The sequence below is a fragment of the Dermacentor albipictus genome, chromosome 1, assembly GCF_038994185.2.
Source record: "Dermacentor albipictus isolate Rhodes 1998 colony chromosome 1, USDA_Dalb.pri_finalv2, whole genome shotgun sequence".
Classification (NCBI taxonomy): Eukaryota; Metazoa; Arthropoda; class Arachnida; order Ixodida; family Ixodidae; genus Dermacentor; species Dermacentor albipictus.
The window spans coordinates 448,393,382-448,409,094 of record NC_091821.1 but is presented as its reverse complement, the minus strand read 5'-3'; positions in this window follow the sequence as shown (position 1 = coordinate 448,409,094).

Genomic DNA, 15,713 nt, shown 5'->3' with positions numbered 1-15,713 from the left:
GAGACCTTGTTAAGACCAAGCTGGACCTGTCGCTCACAGATTGCGAGAGAACTTGATTGAAATCCTATCTGGACATCGTCAACATATGTTGAATAAAAGATGTTATGTGGTATGTGTAGACGGAGAGAATTCATTTTTACTATAAAGAGCGTGCAGCTGAGCACCCCGCCCTGCGGCACTCCAGTCTCCTGTACAAATTTCCGTGACAAAACATTGCCAACTCGAACACGGAATGTCCGATTTGACAGATAACTTTCGATAACATTGAACATATTTCCGTGTATACCTAAGTGTGAGAGGTCTCTCAATATCCCGAACCGCCACGTAGTATCATAAGCTTTCTCCATATCAAGGAATACAGATAAGAAAAACTGCTTATGGACAAAAGCTTCACGGATACGTGCCTCTATGCGTATAAGATGGTCACTGGTGGATCGACCCTCCCGAAACCCGCACTGGTATGGATCGAGCGAATTGTTTGATTCGAGGAAGTGTATTAGGCGACAGCTAATCATTTTTTCGAAAACTTTGCAGAGGCAACTTGTTAGTGCTATGGGTCTGTAGCTTGATACAGAGGAAGGATCCTTTCCTTGCTTTAGAATTGGGATTACAATAGCCTCCTTCCAAGCAGAGGGGATCTCGCCGGAAAACCATATAATGTTGTAAAGGCAAAGGAGGGTTTTTTGTGTTTCGGGCGGTAGTTGTTTCAACATCTCATATATTATGCGGTCTGAACCTGGGGCGGATGTATTACAACAGTTCAGTGCTGCCTGCAGTTCTGCTATGGAGAATGGTTCGTTGTACGCCACACCTTTAGCACATTTCCTTTGTAACTTTTTCTGTTCTATTCGCGTTTTGTTCTTTAGGAAGGTTTCGGAGTAGTGCGAGGAGCTCGATATGTATTCAAAATGTGCACCAAGAGAGTTGGCTTGATCTTCCAGGCTTTCTCCGTGGCTGTTTACTAACGGTAGGGAATACGTTTGTTGCCCGTTAACTTTCTTCACTCTATTCCAAACTTTTCTCTCATCTGTGTAAGAGTTAATACTTGAGATAAATTTTGCCCAACTCTCTCGTCTTGCTTGTCGGCGCGTTCTCCTCGCCTGTGATTTAACATGCTTAAAGTTTTCCAAGTTTTCTGCTGTTGGTGAATCGCGAAGCAGCGCCCATGCTTTGTTCTGGTTCCTCCGCGCTCGCCTACATGCATCGTTCCACCAGGGAACACGCCGCTTAGAACCAGTGCCGCTCACTTGGGTAATACACTTAGAGGCGGCATCTAGTATAAAAGCTGTAAAATATGTGACAGCATCATCTATGGCTATACCGGACATCTCAGTCCACGTCATATGAGTAAGATCTCGGTACCGTTCCCAATCGGCTGATTCAACCTTCCACCGGGGGACCTGCGGGAGAAGTTGATCTTGCTCCGTCGTACTTAAGATTACTGGAAAGTGGTCACTGCCATACGGGTTATTAAGCACATTCCATTTAAAATAAGGTAAAAGTGTCGGCGATAAAATGCTAAGATCTATGGCAGAATATGACTTGTTAGCTAGGTTAAAATACGTAGGCTCCTTTGTATTCAAGAGACATGCTCCAGAAGAAAAAAGCAGCTCTTCAATGACGCGGCCTCGCGCATCACAGCGTGAATCGCCCCACAAACTGCTATGTGCATTAAAATCCCCAAGAATCAGATAGGGCTCCGGGAGCTCATCTATTAGTGATTCTATGTCTCGTCTGTGAAGGTGATATTGTGGTGATATATACAAGGAGCAAATGGTTATGAGTTTATTTGAAAGTACGGCTCGAACGGCCACTGCCTCAAGGGCCGTTTGGAGCTTTAAATGCTGACACGCTACAGTTCTGTCAGCAATAATCGCTACACCGCCAGATGATGCCACAGCATCCTCGCGGTCTTTGCGAAACGTAACATACTTTCGGAGAAAGTTTGTGTGTATAGATTTTAAGTGTGTTTCCTGTAAACACAGCACTTTTGGATTGTGTTTGTGGATCAGTTCTTGCACATCATCAAGGTTTCTGAGAAGACCTCTGACGTTCCATTGGATTATTTGTGTATCCATATTGGAAGTTATTAAGTGCTGTGTGTAAAGAAACAAGTAGTGATTATGGAGATTTCAGAGATTACATTACAGAGCCCTTTCGAGGCCCTGTAACGGGAGTTCTGCCCTTTCTGGAGCGTTCGAGGGAGCCTCGCCGCTCCTTAGGCGGTTGGTGCGCCTTGAGGGCAGGTGTAGTGTCCATTGCCTCTTGTGAGGCGCCGGACACGTGCTCTTGCGAGCGAGAGGTTACAAGAGAGGGTCCTGCCTTGGAGGGCAAGACCCCTGCGCCCACCAGCCCAGAGGTCGGTGGGGCACCCTGCGGGATTTGGCTGCGCCGGCTGTTGCCAGCGCTGGAAGGGGCCGGGGAGGTTGGGGCAGCCTCGGCTGCGCCCACCTTCGGGGTCGATGGTCCCCTCTCCTCGGTTGACGGAGCAGCACTAGCTGCAACCGCCGCGGGGGCAGATGGCGTAACTGCCGACTCACTGACTGTGGGTCGGACAGCCACTGGAAGCCTTTGTGTCGCTGCCCCCTGACGCGTCACATCGGCAAAGCTTTTCTTGGGCAGGTATGAAACCCGCCTGCGTGCCTCTTTGAAAGTGATATTTTCTTTTACTTTTATGGTCACAATTTCTTTTTCTTTTTTCCAGGACGGGCAGGACCGCGAGTATGCGGCATGCTCGCCATCACAGTTGACACAATGCGGAGTGTTCTGGCATGTTTCGGAGGAGTGTTCTTTGTCACTGCACTTGGCACAAGTCAGCCGGCCTCGACAGTTCTGTGAACTGTGGCCGAACCTTTGGCACTTAAAGCATCTAAGAGGGTTGGGCACGTATGGCCTAACATGAAGTTTGATATAACCAGCCTCGATGGAGTCGGGAAGGACACTTGAGCCGAATGTGAGAATCAGGTGTTTCGTTTTGATCTCTTTTCCATCTCGCCTCATCTTAATTCGTTTAACATTAATAACATTCTGGTTACTGAAGCCCTCCAAGAGTTCAGCCTCAGTGAGCTCCATCAAGTCATCGTCAGAGACAACACCACGGGTGGTGTTCATCGTGCGGTGCGGGGTTATAATTATTTGGGTTTCCCCAAATGAAACTAGTGTTGACAATTTTTCATATTGTTTTTGATCGCGGAGCTCCAAGAGGAGATCCCCGCTTGCCATCCTCGACGCCTTATATCCAGGACCAAAAACTTCAGTCAATGACTTGGAAACAAGGAAGGGTGAGATAGTTCTTACTGGTTTATCTGGTATTTCAGAGTGGATCACGTGAAAACGAGGGAAAGACTCTTTTTGCCGTCCAAAAAACTGGAATACTTCATCGGTGCGCCCTCTTTTCTGGGGGCGATCAGGAAGCGAAGGGAAGGATGTTGCCATAGAGGAATGAAATTTTCGGCAATAACGGCAGCCACCCACCATGGAGTCCTACAAGGGGACGCTACAGGGACTGTAAGAACAGGTCCTGTAAACGCCAGCTGTACGTCATCACTATAACCAAATATGAAATAACCTAGATTGGCTAATCACACAAGGTTAACCCTTGCTGCCTGGAAAATTTGGAAGTAAGCGGAAGGAAGGAGAAGACAGGAAAGATGAAAAGTGAGAGAAAGACGAAGGCTGGAGGGAGAGAGAGACAGGAAAAGGCAACTACCGATTTCCCCCGGGTGGGTCAGTCCGGGGGTGCCGTCTATGTGAAGCAGAGGCCAAAGGGGTGTGTTGCCTCCGCCGGGGGGCCTTAAAGGTCCAGACACCCAGCATTGGCTCAACCCCCAGGATCCCCCTTTCCCCAGACACGGCTAAGCCGCGCACGGCTACACGCGGGAGGGGCCAACCCTCGTGTGCTCGGGTCCGTGGTGTCGCAACGCACCAAACGCCTGCTGACGCAGACGCCCCTGCGGGGTACAGAAAGGTTAACACTCAGTCCTAATTAATGTTGTGCTTCAATATAGCAATATCCTCCATGGTTTCTTTGCCACGAGTCTTGGGTTAATGAGGGGGCTAGAATGATGCATTGGCTAAAACTTCCTTAGCTGCTGGTTACAGTTCTTGTAGGTAGTGTACAACACAAAAGTAAACGAGTATGCTGACGTGCGTCCTGCAGGACTTTTATCAAAGTTTTTCCAATCCAATAGACAGAAGTGCCGACTGTCAACTGAGATGCTATTATCCTATGTGCCGAATTTACACGAGCGAGTGAAACAGCTACTGAAAAACTTCTGGAGATAGAAGCAAGAAAAACAGACCAGTGGGCAAAAAATGGTGAACAATGCAGAAAATAGAGGTTAACAAAAAAAATTTAAGGTTGCATCACAAATGTCAGCCATACGTGTGACTTCCAGAAAAGGAAGGAAGGAAAAAGTGGAGAAGGAAAGGCAGGGAGGTTAACCAGAAAAACTTTAGCTCTTTTGCTGATAGGGCCTGATATACCTGACCTTGCAGATCAGGCTTAAGATTTGGTATCTTGACTCCACATAAGAGGTTGTGTACGAAATTTGTTTCATGCGGTGCTTGTCACATGGGGCAGACTGCCAGATGCCTTCATGAGAGGTTGTGTGAACATGCATATAATGTGCCCAATGGCAGAGTAGGCTTTTTGGCACATCATACTAGCATGTGTGGCTGCACTCATTGGTTCAAAAGAATGTCAGTTATTCACAAGCACAGGGATGGTCGTACCCTTATCATAATTGAAGTAGCACAATTGGTGTGGGAACAGAGTGCATGCATCAGTAAGCCATTCATTGCCATACCAGGAAAAGAGTTCACGTTTCTGAGAAGTGAAACCTATGGCCAGCAGTTTTTATGCAACTACATTTCTTCGTGCGTCCCTTAATGGTCTGCTTTGTTCACCTTTTCAGTAATTATTTTTCTCATAGCTATATCACTATTTTGTGTAAATTCGGCAATAAAACCTCCATTGGTAGTCAGTGCTTGTGTCTACGTCCTCGTTTAACCTTTGCACTGTACACGCAGGATAATGGATGAACAAGTAGCTCAATAAGCTGCCCTGCTAAATTCTTAGAGGAGATGCTTAGAGGAGATGCACTTATATGTAGACAGGCAATTCCTCTCTCATGCTGCCACTTCCATTTTGTGTTCCATATTCACGCACATTGCAAGGTTAAAATTACTATGATCAACATTACTTATGCATGAAATCATATTCATTGTTACTGCCTTGCAGAAATCGGCTTTTAAAATTCTGTATTACATAAGTAAAGCTTTCGAAATTCTTAATGCTGCACGAGCAAGAGCCCTGAAACATTTCCAGCGCAAGCATCGTCCGGTGCTTTCAAGGTGGTCCTTCTTCGTATAGAAGGGCACATGCTCTGTGGCAGTATTTACGCTGTCCTGTTTGCGAAAAACACCACTGTAGGTACATGAATAAGATGTGGTTTTCATTTTTGTTGCGTATTCCATGAGCCTGGGCTTAAAGCAGATGAGGATTAGCGCCTTCACTGCCATGAGAAATAAAAAAAGTGCAGATTTTCTTTTTAGGCATGCATACTTTGCACAAATTTTTAGTAAAATATACAATGTGAGGAATAGCTATTTCATTTTTACTGGTCATATAGAAAAAAAAATAGACAAAGTGATTGGGTATTATTTCTGTCAGAATTGCAGGACGCTGCACATATACGCATATACAAAAACTGGAAAGTGCATGACGAGTTAAACTGGTCATCAGCAGCAGATGACGAGGTACACTGCCATCGGAAGTTAAGGGGTCAAGATGAAAATGTAGCAACTTGCATTACAATCGTACCAAAGGGAAAAAAAATTTATTGCCGTATGCTGCTTTAATCATGCAGAATGTCGTTCCAAGGTTGGCTCCATTGTTGCCTTAATGTAGTGATGAGATAAGGGTACACTCTCAAGGATCCACTCGCTTCACCTGTTCTAAGTCAACTAAGCTCATGGCATTGTGGAGCTAACTGTTCACCTTCCCCCACCACCAGATCTATAATTAAGTGAACGTATGTGCAACACCACAACTTGTGTTCTTACTTTCAGTACAGACCCTGAATACACTTCCTTGTAAACGATTCATAGAAAAGCTGCTATAGTAATTTATTTAGCATGCCTTAAGGCTTGCCAGCGTTTCTGAGGTTCAGGATATTAGTTGAATGAAAAAAGAAGGCATGCCAATGCTGCTTTAAACCTTGGGTATTGTTAATATTGTAACATTTATGAGGACGTCAAGTTTGAGGGCTGTGAGTACCTTAACCTTTCTTTAAGTCGGAAAGTTTCATTGAAATTAGTTCGTTGGTAGCCTATTATGGACTAGACACGTCTGTTTCATGCATGCTTGAAAAGTTCATCAGAGCGAGATTCCTCTCGTAATAATTTGTCGTTAGAACACAGTGCGTTTTTTCAATAATCTTTACCATGTTAGTAAAGATAGAAACTTCGGAATAATAAAGCCACTTCACTTTAGTACTTCTGCCTTCATACACTGATTCGCATCTTTCTACGGTACTGTTAAGATTCTTGCGGCCTGCAACTGGGCAAATGCCAAATACTCAGTCTACATGTAACCACGGATTCTTATCATTGCACTAATCTTTTTCAGAAAGAGCCCTTGTACCAGGATGCAAAGCTCTTAAGAAGCCAAAGTCTTGTCATGGTGATGGCACACAGCCTGCGGCATCATTCTTCCAAGGAAGCTACGGAAAGCCTTCTTCAGTTGATTGATGCGCATATGCCTGAAGGCACCCTTTTTCCAAAGACTAAGTTCTTGTTTTTTAAGAGCTTCTCCTCCTTGTATGAGTGTGAGCGTGTGATTCATGCATATTGCTCTGAGTGCTTAGAGTATATCACTGCTCTTCCATGTGCAACAGCTGAAGTACAGTGCTCCAAGTACTCGCTCATGCACAAGGTTGAAGACATTTCAGGGTCAGGCTCCATTTTTCTAACTGTAGACATCGACATTCAGGTTAAAGAGTTGCTGTTAAGTGGAAAAATATCTCGTCACCGGAGTGGTGTTCAGTATGATGTCAGTGACATTACTCAGAGTGCCTCATACAACAAATTACCTATGACAGAAGATGACATATCAGTAACCTGGAACACTGACGGTGTTCCACTGTGAGTCTTCAGGACACAGTGTGTGGCCTCTTCTTCTACAAGTAATTGAACTTCCGTACAAAGAGAGAGTGAACAAGCTGTTGTTGCATGGGTTGTGGTTTGGGGCAAAGAAACCAAGAATGAACACCTTTCTGAGGCCTTTTACGCAAACAATGAGTCGGCTTTTTTCAGAAGGAATTTCTTGGTTTGATGAAGGATGTTCATTGAATAAGACATGCCGCGTCTACCCCGGACCATGCAGTGTGGACACATTTGCACACTGCATGCTTATGAACATGACCCAGTTTAATGGTGCTTATGGCTGTGCTTGCCGCGAGCGCACTGGTGAAGTTGTGGAAAAGGGTAGAGAGCACACAACGGTTTTTGCAATGCAAGAACCTGCAGCAAAATTAAGAACAGATGGAAGCTTCTTGCGTTATGCTCAAAGGGCACAGAGGACGGGGGAACCTTGCCGAGGCATTGAAGGTCGAAGTATTCTTTCTTTTATGGCATTTTTTAGCGTTTCTACATCATTTGTTGTTGACTACATGCATGCAGTGTGCAATGGCTTTGTGAGGACTACAGCATTTATGTGGTTCAACAACAAAAGGGGCACTGGCTGTAGCCTCCGGCGTTACCTCCCCCAAATTGATGAAAGGCTGAAGCAACTAACTCCAGTTTGGGAGATGAATCGCTTGCCACGGTCACTCACAGAAATGAAATTCTGGAAGGCATCTGAGTGGAGAGACTGGTTACTTTATTATTCTCCATTTGTATTGAAAGACTTCCTTCCAAGTAATTGTTACAGAAACTGGACCAAGTTCGTTGGCATTATGCATTCTTGGTTGCAGTCTACTGTTCCAATGGACAAAATTCCAAAGGTCAAAGAACTCCTAATAGAGTTCCTGACAAAGTATGAAGAAATTTATGGGAAGGAGTGTATGACCTATAATTCCCATATCCTTGTTCATATCGTGGACAATGTCAGGCAGTGGCGACCACTTTGGAGCTTCTCGATCTACCTCTTTGAGTCTATGAATGGCAAGCTTGTGCGTTTTGTGAATGGGACAAGATTTGCCCATTTACAAATCATTGAGAAGTTCTGTATTTTGCAGAGTCTGCCGCAGGTTTTGTCTGCAACTATCTATTGGCAGAACAAAGACTTGAAGTCTTTTGTCAAGTCCTTGTTGAAAGGCTACAAACTAAGAAAGACGTGTATTCAAGTTGGAAACAAATTACTTTATGGAAAAGGAATTCAGGAAGGCACCAGAAGGAAATACACAAAGGCTACAGTGGGTGCTTTCACCTATTGGGTAGCTGCTATGGATAAGTCGAGAAGAAGAAACTCTTACATTGTGGCAAATGACAGTGTCTTTGGGCATATAATTGAAATCCTCACTAGTTGTGCAAGCCCATCTTGCAGCAATAGTGACCATGTACTCTTTAAAGTAAACAAATTGCTTGTGAGGAATGTTTTTTTAGCTAGCATTGGTGACAGCAACACTGTTCCTTTTGTCAGTGTGGAGGAAACAAGTGAACATGCCTCTGTACGAGCTTTTGATGTCAAAAAGTGTATTGTTATGCGTTGTGCTGGCACGAGGGTCTTGTCTGTAATACATGAAGAGTGTATGTTGACATAGTAGTTCTGCGGAAACCCGCAAGGTGGTGACAGGTGACAAGGTGACAGGTTCAGAGTGTATGTTAGAATCAAATTAAGAATAGGTCATTACTGTGAAAATTAACTTGCCCAGATTCTCGAGCAATGTGTTTTCATAAGCCATTGCTACTTCAAAGTGGTCTCTTGACATTCCTAACATACCTGCTTATATCACTGTCAAGGTCACACTGACATCAATTTTCATCACTTTTTGCTCATATGAAAATTCCCATATTTGTTGAGACGTCCCGACATACTGCTCTAAGTAGCTTCAGTGCAGCACGTCATTAGAATGGTGGGCGTTACTAGCAGTGGATGTTCTTGTGTGACTAGCGAAGATTCCAGATAACAGTAATGTGCAGAACAAAGAAACTGGATTGCATAATTGAAGACGTCAAACAGTCCAGTGTTAAAAAAGGTGAGCACAGGTTCTTGTATAGTTGATGAACCTATTTGAATATTGCTACAGTTCAGCATATAGCTGAGCAATGATCGTTGAAGTCAGATATAATGAAAAAATTCAACTGTAATTTAATTCGCCAAGTGCAGTAGTGACTAGTTTGATACAGAAGTAGCTTCGGAGGCTTCACCCCTGAATACAAGGAGATGGTTAATTTTTCCCCGTCATCCTGTGCTAGCTTTAACACTAGTTAAGGAGGGAAGGTGTCTAAGGTCCGAAGTCGGCATCCCTCGATGACTCGAGTACATGGTGGCAGTGCAAAGGAAGAACCATTGTCCAGTAAAGAGATACTTTATTCAAACGCCAAGGTACCTGTCTGGGTCCATGCCCAAACCTCTGCTCTTCCTCATGCAATCCAAACATGACTCTTTAAACTCTCAGTTGCAGAGTGACAAACCAGACTATCACACATGGGGAGCTCACACCTTTGCAACCACTGGCACCGAAGCTTTTGGGACGGACATGGCATTGGTCAAAATGACGACACAATCTACAACATGCAAGGGGATAGAATCCCAAAATACACGTCCTTTCACTCTTCCCTACGTTAGACCCCTCTGTCTCCCTCCCTCACTGCCTTCTTTGGGAAGCCTGCTTTGAGGCTTATAGGGGCACTGTGTATAGGGGTTTATTCAAATAAAAGCGGAGATATCCTCCTCATGCAGAAAGCGCAGAATTGAGGTGATGAACTTGACAACGTCGGAATCATTTTTAACAGCCGTTGTTCTTTTCTTGTGATTGCTGCGCGTTCATTGTTAGTCTTCAGAAAATGCCCATTGCTAATAAGTGTTGATTTTTCACTATATAACTCTTATTAGTGTTTGTCTTTTATTGTTCTTTCGTCGTAACTGCACGACAATGATTTATACCAAAGTAACTTAAATATAATGTACCCACGCCTGCCTTGGCGGCCAGAAGGTTGCTGGCAGCATTGAATGAATGAATATAAATAAATAAATAAGTCTTACTGGGCACTTGATCACGAACAATGCGCATGCCAAACTGTGAGCACATAGCCTGCTGGAGGTTGAGCCGCTAGGTAGACCTAAGTTGTTGTTTTGAGGCAAGCACTACCTAGATCGAATGGGGATTGTTACTCTCGTTATTCTAACAGTCGGGCGGAAGGTGGAGTGTTCAAAATATGAGTTTGGGGGAAGGCGATATTTGTGTCCGCCACAAAGCAGGCGGGTCTTGTTCTCTAAAGAAATTAAATTGTATAATCGAGTAAGACGTTTCTGCAAATGAACTAACTGCTTAATTAGAGCATGTATTTCAATTTGCGAATTGAAGCTTGTGGAGCTCACAAGTGAAATTCACTTGGAACGAAAATCTGGGAATGACATCAATTTTTCCACATATTCGTTCATAAAGCGTGCAGCGACGTGTTCCTTTGGCTGGCTCAGCCGCGGGCCTCATTCGCACCAGACATGGGTTCGTTCACTGATGGGCCCATGGTCAGGTCTCCATTGAGCGTTCTGTGCGATGTTAATTAGGTGACAAGTTGGTAAAACTGGTTACTTCAACAAACAACAAGAAGCGGTTGCAGTTTTAGTCATTTTCTATTTCTACAAAAATAAGCTTTGCCTTACAAAAAGCCGCTTGATACGATCTGACTGCTACTGCTCTCGATATTGCATTATAATTTATTTCGATAGCAATATTTTACGGCTTTTTATTGAAGTATATCGGCGATTGCTTTAATAGTCACTGCAGTATACTGCATGGACCTCGACCTGAACTTCAGTCACAATGCTCTTATTATTGGGCCGTATCTATTCATAAATAGCGCACTTCATCGTGGGCTTGGTAGGGTTGGTGTGGCGGCTCGAACATCGTATAACTTCTCACTATATATATATATATATATATATATATATATATATATATATATATATATATATATATATATATATATATATATCTGCTATATATATGTATATATAGTATATATATGTATATATATACAGAATATGTATAACTATATATATACAGAATATGTATATATATATACTTGTTTCCAAGTATATATATGTATATATATATATATATATATATATATATATATATATATATATATATATACATATATGTTTATAATGTGTGTGTGTGTGTCTCAAAAGGAATGATCATGTCTTAACTTGAGCTGGCTAGCTAAACTGTACCGATCAATACACTACACTAAAAAGCAAAGTCATCTAACAGTGAACATCGCGCTAATCTAATCCTTATGAACATTTTAGGAAGCACCGTACATTTCTGCTCATAGCGATCGTCTTATGCACATATTTGTAGAAAATAGGTAGGAGAACTAACAATTTAGGCGATATTTCGCTAGGGCTGCACAACCACGTTGCCAGGTCTGCATGAACATGCTAAATGAACGTAGAAAGCATACAGTACCGCCTCTAACTCCTCTCAAAATAAAGAAAACTCCACGTGTGACACTGGTAATATGGTCAACCTCAAGTCACTGCCTTTATATCGAAAATTTCTGAATTCAGTGGTACCTTCTGTGTAACTGCATAAGGCCTACCGCAGTTTTTTTTTTTTGCACATGTGCGATATACGTTTTGACCATACTTTTCTTCCCACGATTGACCATTATGATAACCGCTGATGATACTCTTTAATGCGTTTATATATATATACATATATTTATATACATATATATATATATACATATGATGATATGATACATATGATGATGTGATGATGATATATATATATATATATATATATATATATATATATATATATATATATATATATATATATATATAGTGAAAGCTCGTTAATTCGAACATCAATAATTCGAACTACGCTCGCCTGGCACACGGCCAGAGAAACGCGCCTACTGCCTACACACAAGGCTGTATTGCCTCCGAAGCGGAGAGAACGGCGAGAGAAGGCAAAATCAGAAAAAAATCTAACCGATGCGGGGTCAGCCAGAAGGCAGCGGCAGCTGCCGCCTCTCCGTTCTACGTAACCTCCGAGACTTCATGCCCATTGCGAATCTCGGAGGCATTGCAAATCTTGTACAGCTGCTAATGTTGTGCGGAGATGGCACGGCAAGCGCCATCGTAACACAGCGAATCAAGTACGTCGCAGCTGCGCTTGCAATCAAGAACCAACGAATCAGGGCCTTCGCCACCTTCACATGTTCAGCGTCTTTGTCTCGGCAGTCTTCATCGGTTGTGCACGTCTGTTTTCAGCTTAGGAGGTATCGGCCATCGCGATTCATTTTGATGGTGTTAAGCCTCGGCTAACGTTCGTTTCGGTGGACATCGGTAGTGTGGCACAGTCGGACCCAGAGCTGCGACTTCAAGATGGCGTGTGCCCGCGGCACACGCCATCTTTTTCTGACATGCCAAATTTCTGACATGCCGTACTGCTTCCAAATCGCAGTGTACTGTTGCTCTCCTTCACTTTCGTTAGTTCGAACTTTCGTTCATTCGAACTGAAGCGGCTTCCCCTTGCGGTTCGAATTAACGAGCTTTTACTGTATATATATATATATATATATATATATATATATATATATATATATATATATATATATAGAGAGAGAGAGAGAGAGAGAGAGAGAGAGAGAGGGCAGTGAGAGAGAGAATTTGCGAAGTGTTGTAGCTATTGCAACATCGTGTGCATGTATATGCGGTGCCCATGTGTTTTGATGTCTGATTTGTGCATTTCTTATCACTGAATAAGCCTTGATTACTTTTTTTAGAGCGCAGCTCTTTGGCGTCCGTTCCTGGGTTTCGCGTCGTCGTTGTCGTCGGCGTTGTCGTCGGCCTCGTAACCAGCTCCGCCCCCCTTCGCTGGAGTGGGAGACGAAGGACGCGAGCCGCGAATGGCGGAGACCAATGAGAGCGGCCCCTTCAGTGACGTGCGCGCGCGATGCTGGTGTCATGCGGACCCTCCTTACGGCTCGATGCGCACTCGTGTCTGGTCTCAGCCGATCCGCTCGTTTCGTACTATCGTCTGCTCGCGCCACAGCTCTCGCCCGCGCATGTTTGGTTCTGTTGGGTCGGTCTCGTTCGCGCTTGTTTTGGTTGTTATTTCGACAACAAACGGTTACAAATATCCCTCGAGGCCAGCGCACCTTCCACAACTTAATGCGGTGAGTGTAATACTCGTATCTCCGCGAATCCCATTCATGCAAGTGCGACGACTGATGCACGGCGGAGGCCAATATGGCATTAAAGGCCCAGTTGTGAACGTCTTTGTGAACGTCTTTGAGAATCAAGCATTGGTGTACCAAGTCGAACATATATCAGTCTATTTCTCCGACCACAAAGCTTCCTTCATGACTGTCAAGAACTGTTAGTGGAGTCTTTGTTAAAGGAATACGTGTGAAAAATAAAAAAAAATTCTGTGATAGCGCATACATGTGTTGCTCGATTTCTTTGCCTCAATCTATCGAAAAGGTGAAACAGCTTATTTGCTGCGCTCAAATTTCGCATTAGGAAGTAACGTAATCGTCGGTAATTTTTTTGTACATCAGCGCTTCAATGTATTGACGAATACCTTACTTTATATCTTATTGAAACTATGAATTCTCAGTGTCTGAGTTTGTCATGTCTAATGGATATAATAAAATGTTACACGGCTGTTTGTAGCTATATTCCGTGTATAGAACGCACGTGGTCGGACCCAGCTGTGAGCGCCGTCTGCTCCTGGCCTTTTCGCTTCCTGGAAACAGAAACTGAGGTGCGCGCGCGCGCGCACTGAAATTGTATTTACTTGTTCTTAAGCCTACTTGATTTGAACGAAATTAACTTTTCATTAACTTTGATTCACGTAATCATGCTTTCAATCGCTCAATGTTATGTTTACAATATGGCAACCTTGACGTCACTTTTGGCGCCTGTAGTACGTGAAAGCATGGCCTTTGAGATTTGCAGTGTGAACACTGTTGAACACTGTTGGTGAAACTGTTGAAGTGAACACTGTTGCTTAAAGTGAAAAACTGTTACTTCAAGTGAAAAATTCAACCGATCCGATCCTATGCAATGCAATTTTGCTATTTATACAAGACGCGCGCGCAAGTTCGGCGCTTGCTATCGATGATGACCGATGCAGTCGCCAAAGGGTAAGGGCCAAGAGGCCCACAACGCGTTGAAGTGCAAAGTTGCACACAAGAAGACACGGACAGACTTGCATGGACAAGTGCTTCTGACAGGCAGTTGGTTCTAAAGCCGAAACTAAAGTGAACTAGACCGTTGGGTAGTGAGCTGACTCTCCGGTGGCGGCGTGCGCTCCCGCGTCGCCGGAAATGTGAACATTTTTATGTTTTCCCGGGGACCCGCGCGGAGGCGCTGTCGTCGTCGTCAATGTAAACCTCCGCTGCCTCCGCCGCTGCCTTCCTGGCTTTGCGCGCCGCTGCCTCCGCTGTGCTTTCTTTCATGTGTTCCGAAGTTTACATTACCAATTCTAATGTTTATAAGAAATCATCGTAGGGAAGTATATCGTGCGTCGCTATTGCGTGTGAAATGGCACCACGCCGTTTGAACCACTGTTTTGCGCCCGGCTGTAAAACGGGCTATGTACATGTAAAAGGTGCCCCAAAGCCGTCGTTATTCAGCGTGCCCAAGGATGAAGCACTTCGAAGACTGTGGGAAAAAAACCTCCATCGAGCGGACAAGCCTCTCGAAGACACAAGTGCCGTGTGCGAACTACATTTTGAGCCGCGCTACGTAATTCGCGACTATGCACACATCATTGGTGGCAAGGAAGTGCGGATCCCACGTGGTAAGCCACTGCTTAGCAGTGATGCTGTGCCAACCATTCTTCCAAACCTACCCGCGTATTTGACGAAAAAAGCTGTGAAAGAGAGGCCTGCTCGTAGAAGGAAGTCAGAGAGTTGCGCGTCTCCGGCGAAGCGTAGACCGTGCTCGAACAGTGACACGACGGTGTCCTACACAAGCGCTGCAACGATTGCTGAGCAAGGCGCGGCCTCCTCGACGGAAGCAGGCGTGGAGCCGGACGCCGATGCAGAATTTTCATGCCCACTGGGTCAGCAGGAACCCATGCTGTTATTTGACAGTCTTCAGGTACCGTCGGAGCAGTGGACCAAGCACAGGTTTCCTGGACACGACGGTGTCGTGTACTGCACGTCTGTGTTGACATCAAGAAATGAGGTGTGCTCAGAAAAAGTGGTAATGTTCTTTCAGTCACAGACGCACAGTTACTACAAAGTGTTTGTGAGAGGAATTCTGCTAAAAGAAAGCACATTGCAAACAAGCGGGGAAGCAGAAGATGTGCTGAGAGCAACTGATTCCATGAGTGTTTGCACTGGAGTAATGCGACTTGAAGATTATGAAGAAAGGTATTTTACGAAGAACCTTAAATCCCACGTAGTGACCCTCGAGCAAATGTACTTCAGCAGCAATTGCCTGGGTCAGGTCGCTGAAAGAGGTAATTATGCTGTCCATTTTGCCTAATTTGCAACTCATTTTATGTTGCGTTCAT